The 19,528-nt window shown below is 46.5% G+C and overlaps 1 protein-coding gene across 3 annotated transcripts in view; it reads left to right on the top strand.

Moving 5' to 3' along the window:
* The window catches only part of slc6a20 (solute carrier family 6 member 20), a 60,459-nt gene that overhangs the window by 1,381 nt on the left and 39,550 nt on the right, over positions 1 to 19,528 (top strand). The gene's annotated exons all lie outside the window — the stretch shown is intronic.

Genomic DNA, 19,528 nt, shown 5'->3' with positions numbered 1-19,528 from the left:
GTGTCTGGGTTTAGTCTCCCTTCCTCACTCCATTGTCTCCCAACGTGTCGGAACCTGGGAAGCAGCAAAGACCTTAAACAAAGCGGCTCTCGCAATGTATCCCGGCAGTGTAACTGTATCAAAGCAAGCAGGAGAGCCGCTCGCTGTGTACAAACTCTCCCCCTTTTCCAGACTAACCCTGCCCGCTTTAACCTCCCTCCTCAGTCCAATGCTGGGCTGGGGTTTTTTGTATGTGTCTCGCCTTTTGCTTGCCAGCCCGGCACGTTTTAAACAACAGTCTGATGTTGGCCTTTTAATTGGTAGCTTTCGCTAAATTGGTCCACAAAATTGTTTAATGTCAGCAGGAATGGCCTTTGTGTGTTTTTTTGTGTTAAAATATAAAACGGATTTCTAGTGGGATTCTGGCTGACTGGTTCCACGTGTTTGTAATACAATGAACAGACATTATGGCTTTCACTCTGCTAGACCGGGGGAGAGGGCGGGGGGCGGGGGGGGGGGGGGGGGTGGGAGCCACTATTTTTAATCATGTAAATCCTTTTAACTGAACGGATTCTTGTAAAACTCCTCTTCCAGATTTTTTTTCTTAAATTCCTCCCCCCCCCCCCCCCACAAAAAAAAGTATCTGGAGGGGTATTTTATCGTGTTCCTTGTGACATTTTAAAATCCTCTGAAATGGGTGTTTTTTTTTAGTACCTACGGAACTAGCGACATTACAAAACGGATATTGTTCACGCAGTTCCAGAAGATGCCTTTTTTTCTCACCCTGAATCTGGTGCTGATTGCATCTGCGGTAGATTCTTTGAATAATCCCATGTGAAAGACAGGGGGAAATACAGACAGAGGCCTTATTAAGACTCCCAAGATGTTTTTTATATGCTTCTCTAAGAGGGATTGTTGACAGACTGTCAGCCCCCTCCCAACCTCCCAATAGTTTGAGCTGACTTCTAGCAAAGGATCTTAAATATTCCCCAATATTGAGTAGGAGTTGACAGCCTGGTTACCATTGTAACCTGGTGCAGTGGGATAAAGCAACCTGGCTCACTGTGAAAGGGGAAATTTACAAAGCGAAACCAATCATGTCAGTAAGAGTCAGAATATTGGTGACACTTATTTGATTTACTGGTAGCCAAAAAATAAAGAAAATGTGCCTATGTATCGCAAAATATCCCACAGGACTTGAATCCAGGGTATCAATTGAAACTGGGTAATCACAGAAAGTTATGGGATTTGATCATACTTAGACAAAGGAAAGTGACTCATGTTCAAGACTGCAGAACAAGTGAGGAATTCCAATTTGTTTAATGACCCTTTTACGTGGCTTCTTGTGCCCAGGGGTGAGTGGAACATGTGCCAGCCCCAGGCACCCATTGCCAGTTGGAGACAGTCCGATGTAAACTGCGGCGCAGCTGTGAACACATGTGAATTTTCCCGAGCATTAGGCTTGGGTTCCAATGTTCAGAGAGAACAGCCGGGCCTGCACCAGGTGCTGCTCCCCCTTAACCTTCTCACGTTTGAGGCCTCTGAAATGTGAAATGTCCAAATATGGGTGGGTTAGGGGGATTGGCCATGCTAAAATGCCCCTTAGCGTCAGGGGGATAGCAGAGCAAATGCATGGGGTTATGTGGAGTTTGCATGTTCTCCCCACGTCTGCGTGGGCTTCCTCCGGGTGCTTCAGCTTCCTCCCACAATCCAAAGATGTGTGGGTTAGATGGATTGGCCACATTAAAATTGGCCATGCTAAATTGCCCCTAAGTGTCAGGGGGACTAACTAGGGTAAATGCATGGGGTTAGGGGATAGGGTCTGGGTGGAATTGTGATCAGTGCAGACTCAATGGGCCGAATGGTCTCCTTCTGCACTGTAGGATTCTATGAATTTGAGTTGGCTCTTTGAGTGACAACTCTAGAGCAGGTTCCTGTGGTTGGGAAGTTGCTTGGAGTCCCCACTCATTGTGGCCAGCAGAAATGGTGGGCCTGAATTTCCCAGGCTTCTCTGACAACAGGAGAGAGAGATTTGCATTTATATGGTACCATACGCAAGCACCTTTTGAAGTGTAGTCACTGTTGTAATGTAAAAAATGTGGCAGCCAATTTGTGCACAGCAAGATCCCAGATAACAATGATTTGATATGTTTTTGTTGTTGATTGAGGGGAAAAACTATTGGCCAGGCTGCCAGAGATAACTCCCCCTGCTGCGGTGGGATCCGTTACACCCGCCCCAGAGGGCAGTCAGGGCCGCCATTTACCATCCTGTTCGAAAGACGGCACCTTCACCAATGCATCACTCCCGCAGTACTGCACCAGGGTGTCAGTTTTATTTTTTGTTGTATCATAGGTCGGTATTTTATGACCTCACTCGGGCAAGACTCGTAAAATCCGGCCTGAGGCCAACGGAGAATTCCGTTCTGTGAGCTGCGCCCACTCCGATTCCAGGCAGGCGGGCGTGGTGGTAAAATTCCAGCCTTACAGTCAGTGCACATGGCCCATGGAGTCTGCACCAACATGACCTCCCATCTAATCCCATTTACCAGCGCTTGGCCCATAGCCATTTTTGTGTTTGTCATCATGAGCGGAACTAGAACCCAGAACCTTGTGACTCGGAGGTGAGCGTGCCACACATTCAGCTGTGGCAATGCCATCTCAGTGACAGGAGGCTTGTGTCCCTTGTTTGCAACTCTGACCCAGCCCAATTCCTGAGGCCAAAGGCATTAAATATAATGGATAGCGACACTGCCACCACTGTGGTGCCCAGCTGAGATTGGAGGATCAGATTTGATATAATTGGTCTGGGGAAGATGAGGACTTTAAAAAAAAAATTGATAGTTTTGGTTTTGTGATCGCATGAATGCCTGGAACCATTGTTTTATGTTTAAATTCCTCCCCCGATCTTTAACAATTTTGGGTGACACCGGGCATTGCTAGGGTATAAATGCCAGATGGGACAGTATACCATTGGTATTTATCTACATGTTGGTATAATATGCTGGCTGTTCATATTATATAATCATCCCTCAGGAATTTCCAATGGTAGAGAAATGGATACAGAGCAAGAGTTGGTTTGATGTTTTACAGATTAGTGTGAAAGACTTACTCTTTCTTAACAATGTGACATCTTCTGGAGTTAATCTAAGCATCTAATAGATTTTGAGACAGGGAGCAGGATTTATTACGCAATGAATGATGTGCAGGTTAGGTGGATTGGCCATGCCCGTGTCGGGGGATTAGCAGGGTAAATACATGGGGTTACGGGGATAGGATCTGGGTGGGATTGTTCTTAGTGCAGGCTCGAGGGGCTGAATGGCTTCCTTCTGCACTGCAGGGATTCTATATTTTGCGGCGGGAGGGAGCCCGCTATTGGCCAGCGATGGGATCTTCTGTTCCCGCCTTTGTCAAAGGAGTTTCCCATTGAATGCGCAGCTCTTTGCCAGGAACCCGCTGCAAGGGTGCTACGCCGGTGGGACTGGAAGATTTGGCTGGAAAGTTTTGGCCTTGACCTCAAACACCGCGGCAGCAACTGGGGAATTCAAATTCCAATTAAACAAGTCTGAAATAACAAGTTTTGGTATCAATAACGGTGATCCTTGGAAAGGGTCCAGAGGAGGTTCACAAGAATGATCCCTGGAATGAAGAGCTTGTCATCTGAGGAACAGTTGAGGACTCTGGGGCTGTACTCATTGGAGTTTAGAAGGATGAGGGGGGATCTTATTGAAACTTACAGGATACTGAGAGACCTGGATAGAGTGAACGTGGAGAGGATGTTTCCAGTAGTAGGAAGAATTAGAACCAGAGGGCAAAACCTCAGGCTAAAGGGATGATCCTTTAAAACAGAGATGAGGAGGAATTTTTTCATCCAGAGAGTGGTGAATCTGTGGAACTCTTTGCTGCAGAAGGCTGTGGAGGCCAGGTCATTGAGTGTCTTTAAGACAGAGATAGCTAGATTCTTGATTAGTAAGGGGATCAGGGGTTATGGGGAAAAGGCAGGAGATATGGGGATGAGAAAAAAATATCAGCCATGATTGAGTGGCGGAGCAGACTCGATGGGCCGAGTGGCCTAATTCTGCTCCTATGTCTTATGGTCTTATGATCCTGAAAGTACCGAATTGTCCTCAAAAGAAAATCCATTCCGGTTCACCAATGACTATTAGAGAAGATCCACAGGCAGTGTGGTTGACTTTTAGATCAAGGCAAAATAATTGCACGTGCTGGAATCTGAAACTAAAACCGAAAATGCTGGAAAAGCTCAGCGGGTCTGACGACACCTGTGGAGAGAGAATAGAGCCAACGTTTTGAGTCTGGTTGACCCAGATGCTTTCTCCACAGATGCTGTCAGACCTGCTGAGATTTTCCAGCATTTTCTGTTTTAATTGTGGTTGACTCTTAATTGCCCTCTGAAATATTTTAGAAAGCCACTCGGGTTATGTCCATTCAAAGTAATTTAGAGTTTGGCAATAAATGCTGGTCTTGCCAGGATTGGGGGCTACACCCCAATATAAATATTTCAACAATTGGTCTTTGTTACCTCCTAACCTGCTTTCTCTTTGCGCCTCTGCAGTCATTCAATTTTCCTTTTACATTGTAATGCCTCAGGCAATGTTTTTTCTGGGTTTGGCATACTTTATAAATGCCAGCTCTTGATGTTCACTCTTATGAATGACAGATGAGATAAATGTATGTCTGGGATAGCAGAGCATGAACGTGCTTCCGTGATCTCCATGTGGACGCTGCCAGATATGAGCTGGACCACCCAGTAAGCAGCGTTAAGTAGGAATAGTTGGTTCACTAAAAGGAGAAAAGAAAATATGTAGAACCATTGTTACTATGTTTTTGCACCAACTCTGGAGGAACAAGGTGAAGAGCTGAGAATGTTTCTTGAGGAACGGTGCGTGACATTGTGGAAATTTGAAAAGCATGCAAAAAAGTTGCACTTGTGTGTTTTTAAATAAATTAAAAACAATGTGCTAGTTGTGAAATTCCAACTCCTCTCTTGTTTTCTTTTTGAAGCAGCATTCTAAATTGTAATGTCAACATTTCCCTTGTCACTTTGTGGTGTCAACGAGGTTGCTCTAGAGTGGGTTTCTGCAGTGTCTCCACAGATCTGCATATATTTAATCACAATACATTCATCAAATGTCCACGGGAAACATTGTCATAGGAATGACACCGCAGTTAAAAAAAATATTAATGAGAAAGGGAATTTTCCTTAATTCTGGTTTATTTCCCCCCCCCCTCCCCCTCCCCCCACCCCAAGGTTTTGTATACTCTCTCAATGATTCCCTAATCTTTCCCCAATCGGGGAACTGCCCCACCCAGTTACTAACTTGAAGCCGATTGTGGCGCGGTTCCAGCTTTCTGGCAAAGATCAATTGTAGCACATGTTCTTATCAGTTTCACATCTGCTGCATCCCCCATCTGGCCGCCAGTATTTAAAGCATCTCTTCCTAGCAGAGTAGACAGTGCATCAGTCTCATGACCAGAAGGTCCTGAGTTCAGTCCTCAGGTAGGGCAGGTTCTTTTGCACATTCTTTGCCCAGCTGGGGGAATGAACTCAACTCTCTGCGTGTGGGAGGTAGTGGGATTGTGCCCATATTCTCCACTTTGATCAAGGAGCTCTTGTGGTGGATCATACAAATAGAAACCTTACAGTGCAGAAGAGGCCATTCAGCCCATCAAGCCTGCTCTGACTCTCTGACAGATTACCTTACCCAGGTCCTCTTCCCTGCCCTATTCCTGTAGCCCCACATATTTAACATGGCTAATCCCTCTAACCTCCACATCTTGGGACACTAAGGGGCCATTTAGCATGGCCATTCCACCTAACCCACACATCTTTGGACTGTGGGAGGAAACCGGAGCACCCGGAGGAAACCCACGTAGACACGGGGAGAACGTGCAAACTCCACACAGAGAGTCACCCAAGGCCGGAATTGAACCCGGGTTCCTGGCCCTGTGAGGCAGCAGTGCTAACCACTGTGCCACCGTGCCGCCCGTGCAGTGGGTAGTGCCCCTACCTCTGGGTTCAAGTCCAACGCCACGGAAGGAGCGTTCATCATGCATTTCAACGGGCTGATAATCTGTTCGGGAATCCTCTCCCCCCTCACCGCCCCGCCCCTCACTATTCCCTAAAGGGTAAAGGAATGTGGTGTGTGGATGTGCTTTAAAAAAATGGATCAATGCAGTTCCCTTTAGGATTTTTCTCAATCTGAGCTACCTGGTCTGATCTCACTTTCCATTCTCTTTACCGTTCCACTTTTTAACAAGGAAAAAAACACAACTGAAGCGGTGCTCTTTGAACCTGACTGGGTCATTCATGAGCCTCAGTCGAGATTAGAAGATTCATTTCCAACATGGCACCAACAGAGTAGCCCTTTTTCCATCCCCACTGCTCTTGTCGTTATGGTAACAATGATATCAAATGGTTGCAGCATAGAAAGAGGAAGTTCGGCCCATCGTGTGTGTGTGTGCTAGCCCTCTGCAAAAACAGCTCAGCCAGTCCCACTCCTCTGACCTTGGCCCCATACTGCAGTATTTCTTTTGCCTTCAGATTATTATTCAATTCCCTATTGAGAAAGTAGTTATTCCGCCTCCCCTACACTGCATTCCAGACACACTGCATTCCACATCCTAACCACATTCTGGGATTATTAATAAAATGTTTTTCCTCACGTCTTCAGTTCTTTTTACAGTTCATCTTCAATAGGTCTCTCCCCCCTACCTGCCTCCCCCCCCCGTAACACTCATCATTTTGAACACCTCTTATCAAATCCCCTCTCAACATTCTCCAATGAGAGAGAACAGCTTCTCCAATTGATCCAGTGCTTGGGGTCTGCGATACACTGCCTGAGAGGGTGCTGGAGGATTGTGGGGGTTTGGGGGGGGGGCAGAGAATGTGCGAAAGGTCAGGGACTGTTTTAACGTGCTCTTGCAGACAGATGGCATGTACTAGGAGTTCCTGTGCTCCAAACATTCTTGTCATTCGAGCCTTTGCACACATACGATTCTCCTAAACCATTTCTGCATCCTCTCCAATGCATTCTGATCCTTCCTAAAGCCCAGAATTGGACCCAGTATTCCAATTAGGGCGAAACCGGTGATTTATAAAGTTTCACCGTCATTTGTATGCTCTGCCTGTATTTCTGAACCACAGGATCCTTATTAACCACTTTCTCAACCTGCCCTTTCACCTTCAGCAGGCTCTGCTCATATACCCCCAGGTCCCTCTACTCATGCTCCCCTGTTAGATTATACACTCCATTTTGTATTGTCTCTCCAATCAAAATGTCACTCATTGGCATTAAGTTTCACCTGCCATGTTTACAGCCCTTCTACCGCCTGTATATATCCCTTTGAAGTCCATCACTCTCCTCCTCGTAGTTCCAAGTTCTGTGCCATCTCCAAAGTTTGGAATTGTGACCTGCACACCCAAGTCCAGGTGGTTAATATAAATCACTGGGAGTGGGAGAACAAACTGGAGAACCGGGTGCACGGGAGCAGATCCACTTCACACTGTGTTCTCCAAAGATTTACCTCCATCGCTGTCAATATCCATATTTCCAAGTTCTACCTTCCTGTTAAACACCTGAACGGCTAAATATGCAATAGAGTCCCATCAAAAACTCCCTTTAAAAAGAAGCAGGCCAGATACCTGGTTAAACATAGAACTGAGACTCTAAGAATATATCTAGCTGTGGGCTAAATGCATTACATGCAGTGCATGCTTGTGTAGGAAGCATAATTAATTTTGGATAATGTAGATTGTATCATCAGCTTGATGTCTCAGCTTTGGCTGAGTCGTACCTCATTTCTTGAACATTCCAGCTTGTTGTTGATTTATGTTTGGACAGTCGGTAAATTGGGAGTGGCCATGCAAATTGTACATTGTTTGTTTGGAGTAGGATAAATGCCCTTAAGAGTTTTTATTTGTTCTTCACTCCTAAATTATGCAGCCTATTGCGTGCGGCTTCCTTCATTTCTTCATCTGAGACTTTCCAAGGTGGAGAACTTGAGACCACCTTGCCCCCTGATTGACAATTTCTTAAAGCTGTACAAACCTTTTTTGGAACATTATTCAAATCAAACATTCAAAGATTATACAACTCGAACTAAATGAACATGTATTTTTCCATGTATTTGAATAGGCAGCATTGCCATCATTAACTCAATTGTCAAGCTGTAGATAGTGGTATTGGCACGATTGTTGCTTTCTCAGGAGGCTAAGGAAATTTGGCATGTCTGCTACAACTTTCACCAACTTCTACAGATGCACTGTAGAAAGCATTCTTTCTGGTTGTATCACAGCTTGGTATGGCTCCTGCTCTGTCCAAGACTGCAAAAAATTACAAAGGGTCATGAACAAAGCCCGATCCATCACTCAAACCAGCCTTCCACCCACTGACACTGTCTACACTCCCCGCTGCCTCAGCAAAGCAGCCAGCATAATCAAGGACCCCACGCACCCCAGACATTCTCTCTTCCACCTTCTTCCATCCGGAAAAAGATACAAAAGTCTGAGGTCACGTACCAACTGACTCAAAAACAGCTTCTTCCCTGCTGCCATTAGACTTTTGAATGGATCTACCCCACATTAAGTTGATCTTTCTCTACACCCGAGCGATGACTGTAACACTACATCCTGCACTCTCTCCTTTCCTTCCTTATGAACGGTATGCTTTGTCTTGTATAGTGCGCAAGAAACAATACTTTTCACTGTATACTAATACATGTGACAATAATAAATCAAATCAGAAGGACAAGGGGAGCAGGCACATGGGAACACCACCTGCAGTTTTCCCTTCGACTCGCTCAACATCCTGACTTGGAAATATGGGCAATGAATGGGCAATCATCATTGAATCTGATATGATTTATTGTAATATTATGGCACTATTGTACAAGACCACTCTGCTGACAGGGAGCTTCTGTAGTCAGATTCAGACCCACACGGACCACCATTCTCCAAAACGGACTCTCAAACTTTACCCAATTTGTGAATGTTTCTGAACTCAGAGATTGCCTCACATTTTGAAAATGAAAATCAGTTTCCACGTTATTTTTTTCTGTTACCCGAACCGCCAACACTCGCCTCGATAGAAACTATTTTCACTGTTTGTGGGTGTCTAGGACTCGGGAGCAGGGTCTGAAAAATCGAGTCATGTGGAATTCAGCTCATTGAGTGTCTTTAAGACAGAGATAGATAGGTTCTTGATCAATAAGGGGATCAGGAGTTAGGGGAAGAAGGCAGGAGAATGGAGATGAAAATCATATAACCCACGATTGAATAGCGGAGCAGACTCGATGGGCCGAATGGCCTAATTCTGCTCCTGTATCTTATGGTGTTATAAGTCTTACAACACCAGGTGAAAGTCCAACAGGTTTATTTGGAATCACAAGCTTTTGGAGCGCTGCCCCTTCATCAGGTGAGGTGATCACTTGATGAAGGGGCAGCGCTCCAAATGCTTATGATTCCAAATAAACCTGTTGGACTTTCACCTGGTGCTGTGAGACTTCTTAATGCCCCAGTCCAACGCCGGCAGCTCCACACACACACAGTGGTAGAAGTTCAGAGCTCTCTTCCGCCAATTGCAATTGATGCTAAATCAATAGTTGACTTTAAATTTGAGATTGATTTTTTTTGTTAACCAAATGTATTAAGTGCTGTGGAGCAAAGGCAAATATATGGAGTTGGGTCGCAAATCAGTCATGATCTCATTGAATGTTGGAACAGGTTCAAGGGTATGAATGGCCTCCTCCTGTTCCTATGCCCCTGACTACTCATTTAGTATTGTACTCTGATAAGCACGCAATGAATGTGAACAATGTGCTGTTCGTTAACTTTTGTTTCCTTATTTTCCAAGAGGAAACAGTAACAAATGGACAGCTTAACATTGTGGACATTCTAAAGAAAAACTGGGTCTGTTGAAATGGATTATGTTGTAGTGAATCATTGATTAATATTATTTATTATTGTGTTCAAAGTTGCATAATATCAGTGACAATAGTATTTACAATTAGCCTGTGACAAGTTAGAGGTGTTCTCCCCCCCCCCCCCCCCCCAAACCTGTCCACCATCTACAAGGCACCAGTCAAGAGGGTAATGGAACACTTTCCACTTGCCTAGATGAGTGCAGCTCCAACAACACTCACACGGCTCAAAATCATCCAGAGCAAAGCAGCCCGTTTGGGTTGCAACCCCTTCCACAAACATGCAATCCCTCCGCCACTGTCGAGCAGAGGCAGCCGTGTGTACCATCTACAAGTAGCACTGCAGCAATTCACCAAGCCTCCTTAGACAGGACCTTCCAAACCCATGATCACTTCCATCTAGAAGGACAAGAGCAGCAGACACATGGGAACACCACCACCTGGAGGGTCCCCTCCAAGTCCCTCACCATCCTGACTTGGAAATATATCGACGTTGCTTCACTGTCGCTGGGTCAAAATCCTGGAAGTCCCTCATTAACAGCACTGTGGGTGGACCTATTCCTCAGGGGTTGCAGCGGTTCAAGAAGGCAGCTCATCACCACCTTGTCAAGGGCAACTAGGGATGGGCCATTAATGTTGGTCTAGTCAGTGCCCACATCCTGTAAATGAATTTCAAAAAACACAATTAAATGTATACCAACCCATTGTACACGAACTCTGAATTGAAGCGCATGCAACTCATGAAAAGTGAAATGTGTTCTTGCCTTGGGTTAATGTAACGCTGTGGATTGGTGAATCCATTGCCAAACAGCAAGCAGCAGCTGAATGTGGCCAATAATTTTACAAAGTCCTTGCTACCAGTGAGATATTAAAGAGTTAATGTCCACTGTAGAGGTCAAGGTGAACTATTGGGCTTGCAAGAACGGCAGAGAAACAGCTCATGGGAGCAAACTGACAAAACAGGTTAACTACAGGCTCCAGCTTGCTGAGCCCGGCTGGGGTGCGAGTCTTGCTGAGTACGTGATAATGTTCTCTCTTGTGCTAACAAATGGCGTATCCTAAAGACATTATGCTTATGTTCTGATGGGTGGGAGTTGTAAGTAGTAAATGCGTATTTTAATAGGATGCTCTTTCTTATACAGCAGTTCCAAAGATGTGCGGGTTAGGTTGATTGGCCAGGTTAAAAATTGCCCCTTAGTGTCCTGAGATGCGTAGGTTAGAGGGATTAGCGGGTAAAATATGTGGGGGTAGGGCCTGGGTGGGATTGTGGTCGGTGCAGACTTGATGGGCCGAATGGCCTCCTTCTGCACTGCAGGGATTCTATGAATTCCTGTAACTACTCATTTTTGATTGAATCGGGTGATGTGTGCTTAAGTCTTGTTTGGAATCACATCTACCTGATGGGATTGTAAACTATATAAAAGGGGTCAGCCTTGTTGCTTCGTGTGCTTTTTACTAACTGACTTCCAGCACTGAGTGGAGGTTAAGTAGTAAAGGTTAAGCCAGCCTATATATGTAGGACAAATAAAGAACTTTGCTTCTGACAACGGTTGGTGTTTGCCTTTGTATCAAGGATGGAAGAGTCTCGTGAAAAACGAACTTAACACCAGCACTGAACCTTGTGGACATTGGAAATTTGAACTGTTGACAATGTCCTGCCCATTGCGCACAATGTATGTCCGGCAAACAGAATTAACAATGGTACTTTCTTCCCTAAGCTCAGTCTGGAGCTGAAAGCAGAATGTCCACTCACTGACATAACTAAGAAATGGTGGGCTGGGGGCCACAAAGGTGTCATCCTTAAACATGGTTCCCCCACCAGATGGTGTCTCAGGTTTTCTTCTGTAGGGATGTTGCTGGAAAAGTTTTGTTCCTGCACTCCTGGCCATATCTCTCCCATTTGCAAGAGAGGCTCCGGGAGTCAATGAAGCAGCTTGCCCTCCTCCGCTTGGGCAATGCTGTCTAGATAGTACAAGACTATTCCAATCTTTCTCTGCCAAGCTGGCTGGCGCCCCCCCATGGTAGTGATCCTGGCATTGGAGGTCCTCTCTTCACTGGCTTCCTGTCTTCTCCGAGCCCACCTCATGCACTAAGTCCAGAATCTGCTCCCTCCGCCTCTCTGGACAAGTATGCATGGGGATAGGGCCTGGGCGGGATTGTGGTCAGTACAGACTCGATGGGCCGAATGGCCTCCTTCTGTACTGTAGGGATTCTACAAAGTAGATGGCGTTCTTAATAGTTTCCACTCCACTGCCTTTTGGGGGAAAGTGCAATAGATGTGTAGATGGTCATCAAATCCAATCAGCCATTTGAGGGGAAGTTTCTGTATTTAGTGCATGGTGGGGGTGTAAGCCCTGCTGCCACAGGAACTGGTTGAATAGCACCTCAACAGGGTGAGTACAGAGGAAGAGGAAGAAAGGATTTGTTAGTCGGATGAGACAAAGTAAATAATAGATTTGGTTACAGCAGAGGAGGAGGCCTGTCTGTCTGTGCTGCCTCTCTGCTCACCTGGTCCCACTTCCCTTCTCCTTTCCCCATGCTCCTGCAATTTTTTATTTTTCTCTTCAGCGAATACTCAGCTCTCTTTCTAAAAGCTGCAATTGATTCTGCCAGCACCGCACCGCACCCTCTGGTGGTAAATTCCAAATCCTAACCACTCGCTGCAGAAACTGGTTCCCTTCCGCTTTTGATTCAATTTGTGAGTCAGTGAATGAGTCACTGTCAAGGTGGGGGGTGGGGGGGGGGGGGGGGGGTGTAAGTTAATCCCTTACGAAGGAAAGATTCACCACCTCGATGTGTCAGCTTTCCAGAGAGCTGTTGTGTTCATTGCAGGTGGAAGCAGTGAGGAGGTTCCTAGGGAAACAGTAGCTTAGCAACAGAGTGAAAATGCTGAGGGTGGGGAAGGGGGGGGGGGAATGGATTGTGGGGGCGAATGGGGGAGGGGGAATGGATTGTGGGGGCGAATGGAGGAGAAGGGAATGGATTGTAGGGGGGAATGGATGGTGAGGGGGAAATGGATTGGGGGCTGGGGGAAATGGATAGTGTGGGGGTGGATTGTGGTGGTTCTGGGGTGGGGGGGGGAATGGACATTGCCAGTTCATCATTTGGGGGTTAGGGGGTGGGGATGGGGCAATGAGGGGGAAATTCTAATTTACCAAAAATAATTCCCTTTCATTGAAGGGCGGCACAGTGGTTAGCACTGCTGCCTCACAGTGCCAGGGACCCAGGTTCGATTCCTGGCTTGGATTACTGTCTGTGCAGAGTTTGCACATTCTCCTCGTGTCTGTGTGGGTTTCCTCCCACAGTCTGAAAGACGTGCTGGTTAGGTGCACTGACCTGAACAGGCGCCGGACTGTGGCGACTAGGGGAATTTCACAGTAACTTCATTGCGGTGTTGTAACTAATAATAAATAAACTTTAAACTTTAAGACACACTTAGCTTCAATACCAGTTTAGACTGCAGCTTTCACAGATAATTGCTCAGCGCATTTCAAAAGTTAATCCTTCACAAATGTGTTTTTCATTGGTCTGCATGTTGTAAACATTAGCTAACAGCCCGGCAGTAGATACAAACCACTCCAGGCCTCTCCACCTCCTCTCAGGCATTACTAATAAGATATAAATTGCTCGTGATTTTAAGGTAATGTGCATTTTGTTACATTTGAACAGTAATTATCTGACCAGTGAATTCTTATCGCATTTAAGCAATGTTCTTGGAATGCGTGGGCCCCTTTAAAGTCTAGGCCCCTTTAAATTTTATTATGTCACACCAATGGTAAATTCAAACAAGTTAAACATGGCCGGTTCAAGGATTCTCGTGTTTCGGCACGGCTCCTTAAAGGGTTTCGTAAGACAACCTGGGTGTGAAATTAGACCCGGTAGCCCCCTTGTTTGCGCGTGGCAGGTGTTGTTAGGGGATCAGTGTCGCATCTTCTTTGCCTTCACATGCTTTGGCAGTGAGATATGTTGGTGAGGGCATTAGTGGGCGCATCTGCTGTAAGTGTCTGGAACAGGCAGATGGTGCCATCAGTCAGTGTACAACACTTTATTTTTAATTCATTCGTGGGACATGGGCGTCGCTGGCTGGCCAGCATTTATTGCCCATCCCTAGTTGCCCTTGGAGGGCAGTTAAGAGTCAACCACATTGCTGTGGCTCTGGAGTCACATGTAGGCCAGACCAGAGAAGGACGGCAGATTTCCTTCCCTAAAGGACATTAGCGAACCGGATGGGTTTATCTGACAATCGACAATGGTTTATCAGTAGATTCTTAAGTCTAGGTATTTTTGATTGAATTCAAATTCCACCATCTGCCATGGCGGGATTTGAACCCAGGTCCTCAGAACATGAGCTGAGTTTCTGGATTAATAGTCTCGCGATAATAATAAGGGCGGCACGGTAGCACAGTGGTTAGCACTGCTGCTTCACAGCTCCAGGGTCCCGGGTTCGATTCCCGGCTCGGGTCACTGTCTGTGTGGAGTTTGCACATTCTCCTCGTGTCTGCGTGGGTTTCCTCCGGGTGCTCCGGTTTCCTCCCACAGTCCAAAGATGTGCGGATTAGGTTGATTGGCCAGTTTTAAAAAAAAAATTGCCCCTTAGAGTCCTGAGATGCGTAGGTTAGAGGGATTGGCGGGTAAAATATGTGGGGGTAGGACCTGGGTGGGATTGTGGCCGGTGCAGACTCGATGGGCCGAATGGCCTCCTTCTGCACTGTAGGGATTCTATGATTCTATGATAATACCACTAGACCATTGCCTCCCTGTGATGCTAATGCTGCCATTTCGGAGCTCAAAGCTTCAGTCGGTGCCCCCCCTATTAACCTTGAACAGCCCAACAATGAGCAGTGGCCATGCAGAGCAGGACAAGCTGCTGGAAGAGGAGAAGGAATCGGAGGCCTTGTCCGCCCAGGGAGCAATGTTCCTCTCTGAACCTCAGCGAGGGACAATGGCCGGAATATTACCGCCACGCCCATCCCAGAATCGCAGAACGGCATTCTCCATGGGCCTCGGGCGGGATCTTACGATCCTCGGGCAAGCGAGGCGGTAAAATTCTGGCTAATGTGTGAGCTGTCCCAGCTTCAGTCAGGATCTCCTCACTGAGATCTTCCGCCCGCTGCACCCACAACTCCAGCACCAAAGCGGGCCAATTGCCACATTTCCCGTGGCTCTGCAGGTGACTACTTTACCTCTCAAACAGCTTTGTTGGAAGATATTTGAAATACCTTTCAGCTTGCTGTCCACTGTTGAGTATGGGAGGTCAATGAAACTCTCCATTCAATGAGCTGGATGCCTTTCCTTCTCTTGGTGGGGACAAGCGGGTGAAATTGTGTGAGGATAGTGGTGCGGTTGGTCGGCTGTGCTCATTCAAAAGGCATTCACTGACCTTGATCATTCATGTCAGGTCATTGAACCTCTTGCAGCTCCTTGAGGCTTGACTCCTGGCATTGTCCTTCACACCTCACTGCTCCCATTCCCGTCCATGTGTCTGGAGAGCCCCCTAGACCGATCGAGCTGCAGGATGTCATCTCTCCTCCTTTCCATCTCGATTTGATTTATTATTGTCACATGTATTAACATACAGTGAAAAGTATTGTTTCTTACGCGGTATGACAAAGCATACCGTTCATAGAGAAGGAAACGAGAGAGTGCAGAATGTAGTGTTACAGCCATAGCTAGGGTGTAGAGAAAGATCAACTTAATGCAAGGTAAGTCCATTCAAATGTCTGATGGTAGCAGGGGAGAAGCTGTTCTTGAGTCGGTTGGTGCGTGACCTCAGACTTTTGTATCTTTTTCCTGATGGACGAAGGTGGAAGAGAGTCTGGGGTGTGTGGAGTCTTTAATTATACTGGCTGCTTTGCCGAGGCAGCGGGAAGTGTAGACACGAGTCAGTGGATGAGAGGCAAGACCACCCAGAGCTCCCATTCAGTGTCCGAATACCTTGGAGCCTGCTCTCTCCCGGTCTGTGCCATTTCTCATGGCTTTCCGGGGAAACTTTCTCTGTGCATGTAATCTCGGCGCCTGCTCCAGCCACAACGCACCTTCCCTTTAGAGCTCGAAACTGGCTTGAGGTGATGATGGGCCCTCTGCTGACGGTCGCAGCCAATGAATAATGGTGGTCAATGCTGGCTGCATGTGGCAGGAATTCTATTGAGGGAGCAGGGTGAAGTTGGTGTGCAGCCTGGGTCCGATATAGTTACACAGCAACCCCCGTGCCTGGGTTCTGGGGACTCCCCAGTTTAGGCGTTTGGTCTTCTGGGATGGCAGTCCCTTCCAATTATCAATCTCATTTTGCAATTATAGAAACGTGTGTCTGTTGCACGGTGAGTACAAGCTTACAAATTGCCACAGGTGTACGGTAGAAAGGCCAGTGAGACCAGGTCTTCCTGAAGCTAGTTAAATTGGTGAATGGTGGGAAAGCGGTATGGGAGCATTAATTGGCAAGTCATGTTGCAGCTTTATAGAACCTTAGTTAGGCCGCACTTGGAATATAGTGTTCAATTCTGGTCGCCACACTACCAGAAAGATATGGAGGCTTTGGAGAGGGTGCAGAAAAGATCTACCAGGATGTTGCCTGGTATGGAGGGCATTAGCTATGAGGAGAGGTTGGAGAAACTTGGGTTTGTTCTCACTGGAATGACTGAGGTTGAGGGGAGACCTGATAGAAGTCGACAAGATTGAGGGGCATGGACAGAGTGGATAGTCAGAAGCTTTTCCCCAGGGTGGAAGAGTCAATTACTAGGGGGCATACATTTAAGGGGCAAGGTTTAAAGGAGATGTATGAAGCAAGTTTTTTACACAGAGGATGGTGGGTGCCTGGAACTCGGAGACGTAATGGGGGTGGATACGATAGTGACTTTTAAGGGGCATCTGGACAAATACATGAATAGGATGGGAATGGAGGGATATGGAGCCCAGAAGGGTAGGGGGTTTTAGTTCCGTCGGGCAGCATGCTCGGTACAGGCTTGGAGCGCCGAAGGGCCTGTTCCTGTGCTGTAATTTTCTTTGTTCTTTGTTCTAATGTGCTCCAATCACCACACGGAACTGTTAAATATTGAAGCCAGATTCTCACAGTTGCCGGTCTGTTGACTCCTCTTGTAAGAAGTCTCACAACACCAGGTTAAAGTCCAACTGGTTTATTTGGTATCACGAGCTTTCGGAGTGCTGCTCCTTCGTCAGGTGAGTGACTCATACACCTGATGAAGGAGCGGTGCCCCGAAAGCTCGTGATTCCAAATAAACCTGTTGGACTTTAACCTGGTGTTGTGAGACTTCTTACTGTGCCCACCTCAGTCCAACACCGGCATCTCCACATCATGACGCCTCCTGTGATTGGGTAAAACTGATGTTCAGGGAAAATACCCACGGTCCAATTTTAACTTGCGCTGGCAGGTAGCATGAGGCCCATTTTGCCATATTTACTGGCCAGGTGCCTCACAGCGCCAGGTACCCGGGTTCAATTCCAGCCTCGGGTCACTGACGGTGCAGAGTCTGCACGTTCTCCCCGTGTCTACGTGGGTTTCCTCCGGGTGCTCCGGTTTCCTCCCACAGTCCAAAGATGTGCCGGTTAGGTGGATTGGCCATGACAAATTGACCCTTACTGTCAGGGGGTCTAGCAGGGTAAATATATGGGGTTACAGGGATAGGACCTGACTGGGATTGTTGTCAGTGCAGACTCGATGGGCTGAATGGCCTCCTCCTGGATTCTATTCTATTCTAAGCGCAGGCTGTTGAATTTCAAAGAGGTGTTTACCCTGATCTGAGATTTCGACAAAACCCAGGAGCCCAGATTTATGCAGCGAGAAAGCAAATGCTTTGTCACCGTTTATTTGACGATATTCCAGCAAAGGACAAGGGGAAGATCTTTTAAAATCTCTGAAGCTGAACATTCCGGGTAATTACAAACGGAAAGGCAGGAAACTCGCAACAGAAACACGTGTGACCCAAACTGGATTCACAAACAAATGAAAACTGGCGAAAGATATGATTCCTACAAACAGGACAGAATGTAAGAAAATGCCAAGATATATTGAAAAAGATGGCCAGAACGGCAATGGGATACTCGGAGGTCAAACAGAGCAATAAAGGTTAAGTCAGAAAGCATTGGGTGCTACCAACACTTGGGGGTGAGTGCACAGGTAAACTGTTGGAAGCAAACCCCTTGAATCTTTCAGGGAACATGATAATTGAGAGATTGCATCTGGCCCAATGAGCTAATGTGATCCAAATTCTTCCACGTCCTTAATTATCTTATCATCATGTGACAAGTGAAAACCTAAAACTAGAAATGCCGTTTCGTGGTCACAGGAATGAGAATGGAATAAATGAGGATAGCTTATTTATTCCCAGAAAGGTGTCAGCCCCTAAAATTATTATTCTAGCAAGTAATAAAAGTTTGGAAGATTGGGTACTCACCATCCATCGTCTGGTTAATCCTTTTGGATTTGATTTGATTTATTATTGTCACATGTATTAACATACAGTGAAAAGTATTGTTTCTTGCGCGCTATACAGACAAGCATACCGTTCATAGAGAAGGAAATGAGAGAGTGCAGAATGTAGTGTTACAGTCATAGCTAGGGTGTAGAGAAAGATCAACTTAATGCAAGGTAGGTCCATTCAAAAGTCTGATGGCAGCAGGGAAGAAGCTGTTCTTGAGTCGGTTGGTGCATGACCTCAGACTTTTTTGTATCTTTTTCCCGACGGAAGAAGGTGGAAAAGTGAATGTCCGGGGTGCGTGGGGTCCTTAATTATGCTGGCTGCTTTGCCGAGGCAGCGGGAAGTGTAGACAGAGTCAATGGATGGGAGGCTGGTTTGCGTGATGGATTGGGCTACATTCATGACCTTTTGGGCTACATTCACGACTTCTCAACAGAGGTCGCCCATTTAACACAGAGATGAGGAGGAATTTCTTCTCTGAGGGGAGTGAATCTGTGGAATTCTTTACCGCAGAGGGCTGTAGAGGCTGGGTCATTAAGTCTGTTCAAGGCCGAGATATCCCCCAGTTTACCCCAGTCCAACGCCGGCATCTCCACATCAAGTCCGAGATGGACAGATTTTTAATCAGTATGGGAATCGAGGGTTATGGGGATAAAGCGGGAAAGTGGAGTTGAGGATTGTTACATCAGATCAGTCATGATCTATAATGGTGCAGCGGATTTGATGGACTGAAAGGCCTACCTCTGCTCCTACTTCTTGTAGTCGAATGGTATGGTTACCTTTCAGGAGAACACAGCCAACATTGATGGGGACTGTAGTTCAAAGATGTCATTTTATTTTTAAACAGTCTACTCCTTAGACATCCGTTGGAATTCTACTGCCCCGCCCATCATAGAATTGGAGTGAGCAAGGGGCGGGCAACAGAAATGCCCATCGATCTTGGGTGGGATTTTCCGGTCTCAATTGAGCAAGGCCATAAAATCCTACCCGTTCTCATCTAGCTGATGTGAGATTGATTCCCCAGAGGGCAAACGAATGAGAGAGGTTGGGTTTCTATTCTCTGGAGTTCTGAAGAATGGAAGGTGATCTCATTAAAATGTGTTAAATTCTTATTTGACTTGATAGAATAGATTTTCAGAGGGTCAGACCCTCCCCCCTTCCCCACCCCATCCTCTGCCTCA

This window comes from Mustelus asterias, chromosome 2, assembly GCF_964213995.1.
Source record: "Mustelus asterias chromosome 2, sMusAst1.hap1.1, whole genome shotgun sequence".
NCBI classification, from domain to species: domain Eukaryota; kingdom Metazoa; phylum Chordata; class Chondrichthyes; order Carcharhiniformes; family Triakidae; genus Mustelus; species Mustelus asterias.
This window is presented reverse-complemented; position numbering and strand designations above follow the sequence as displayed.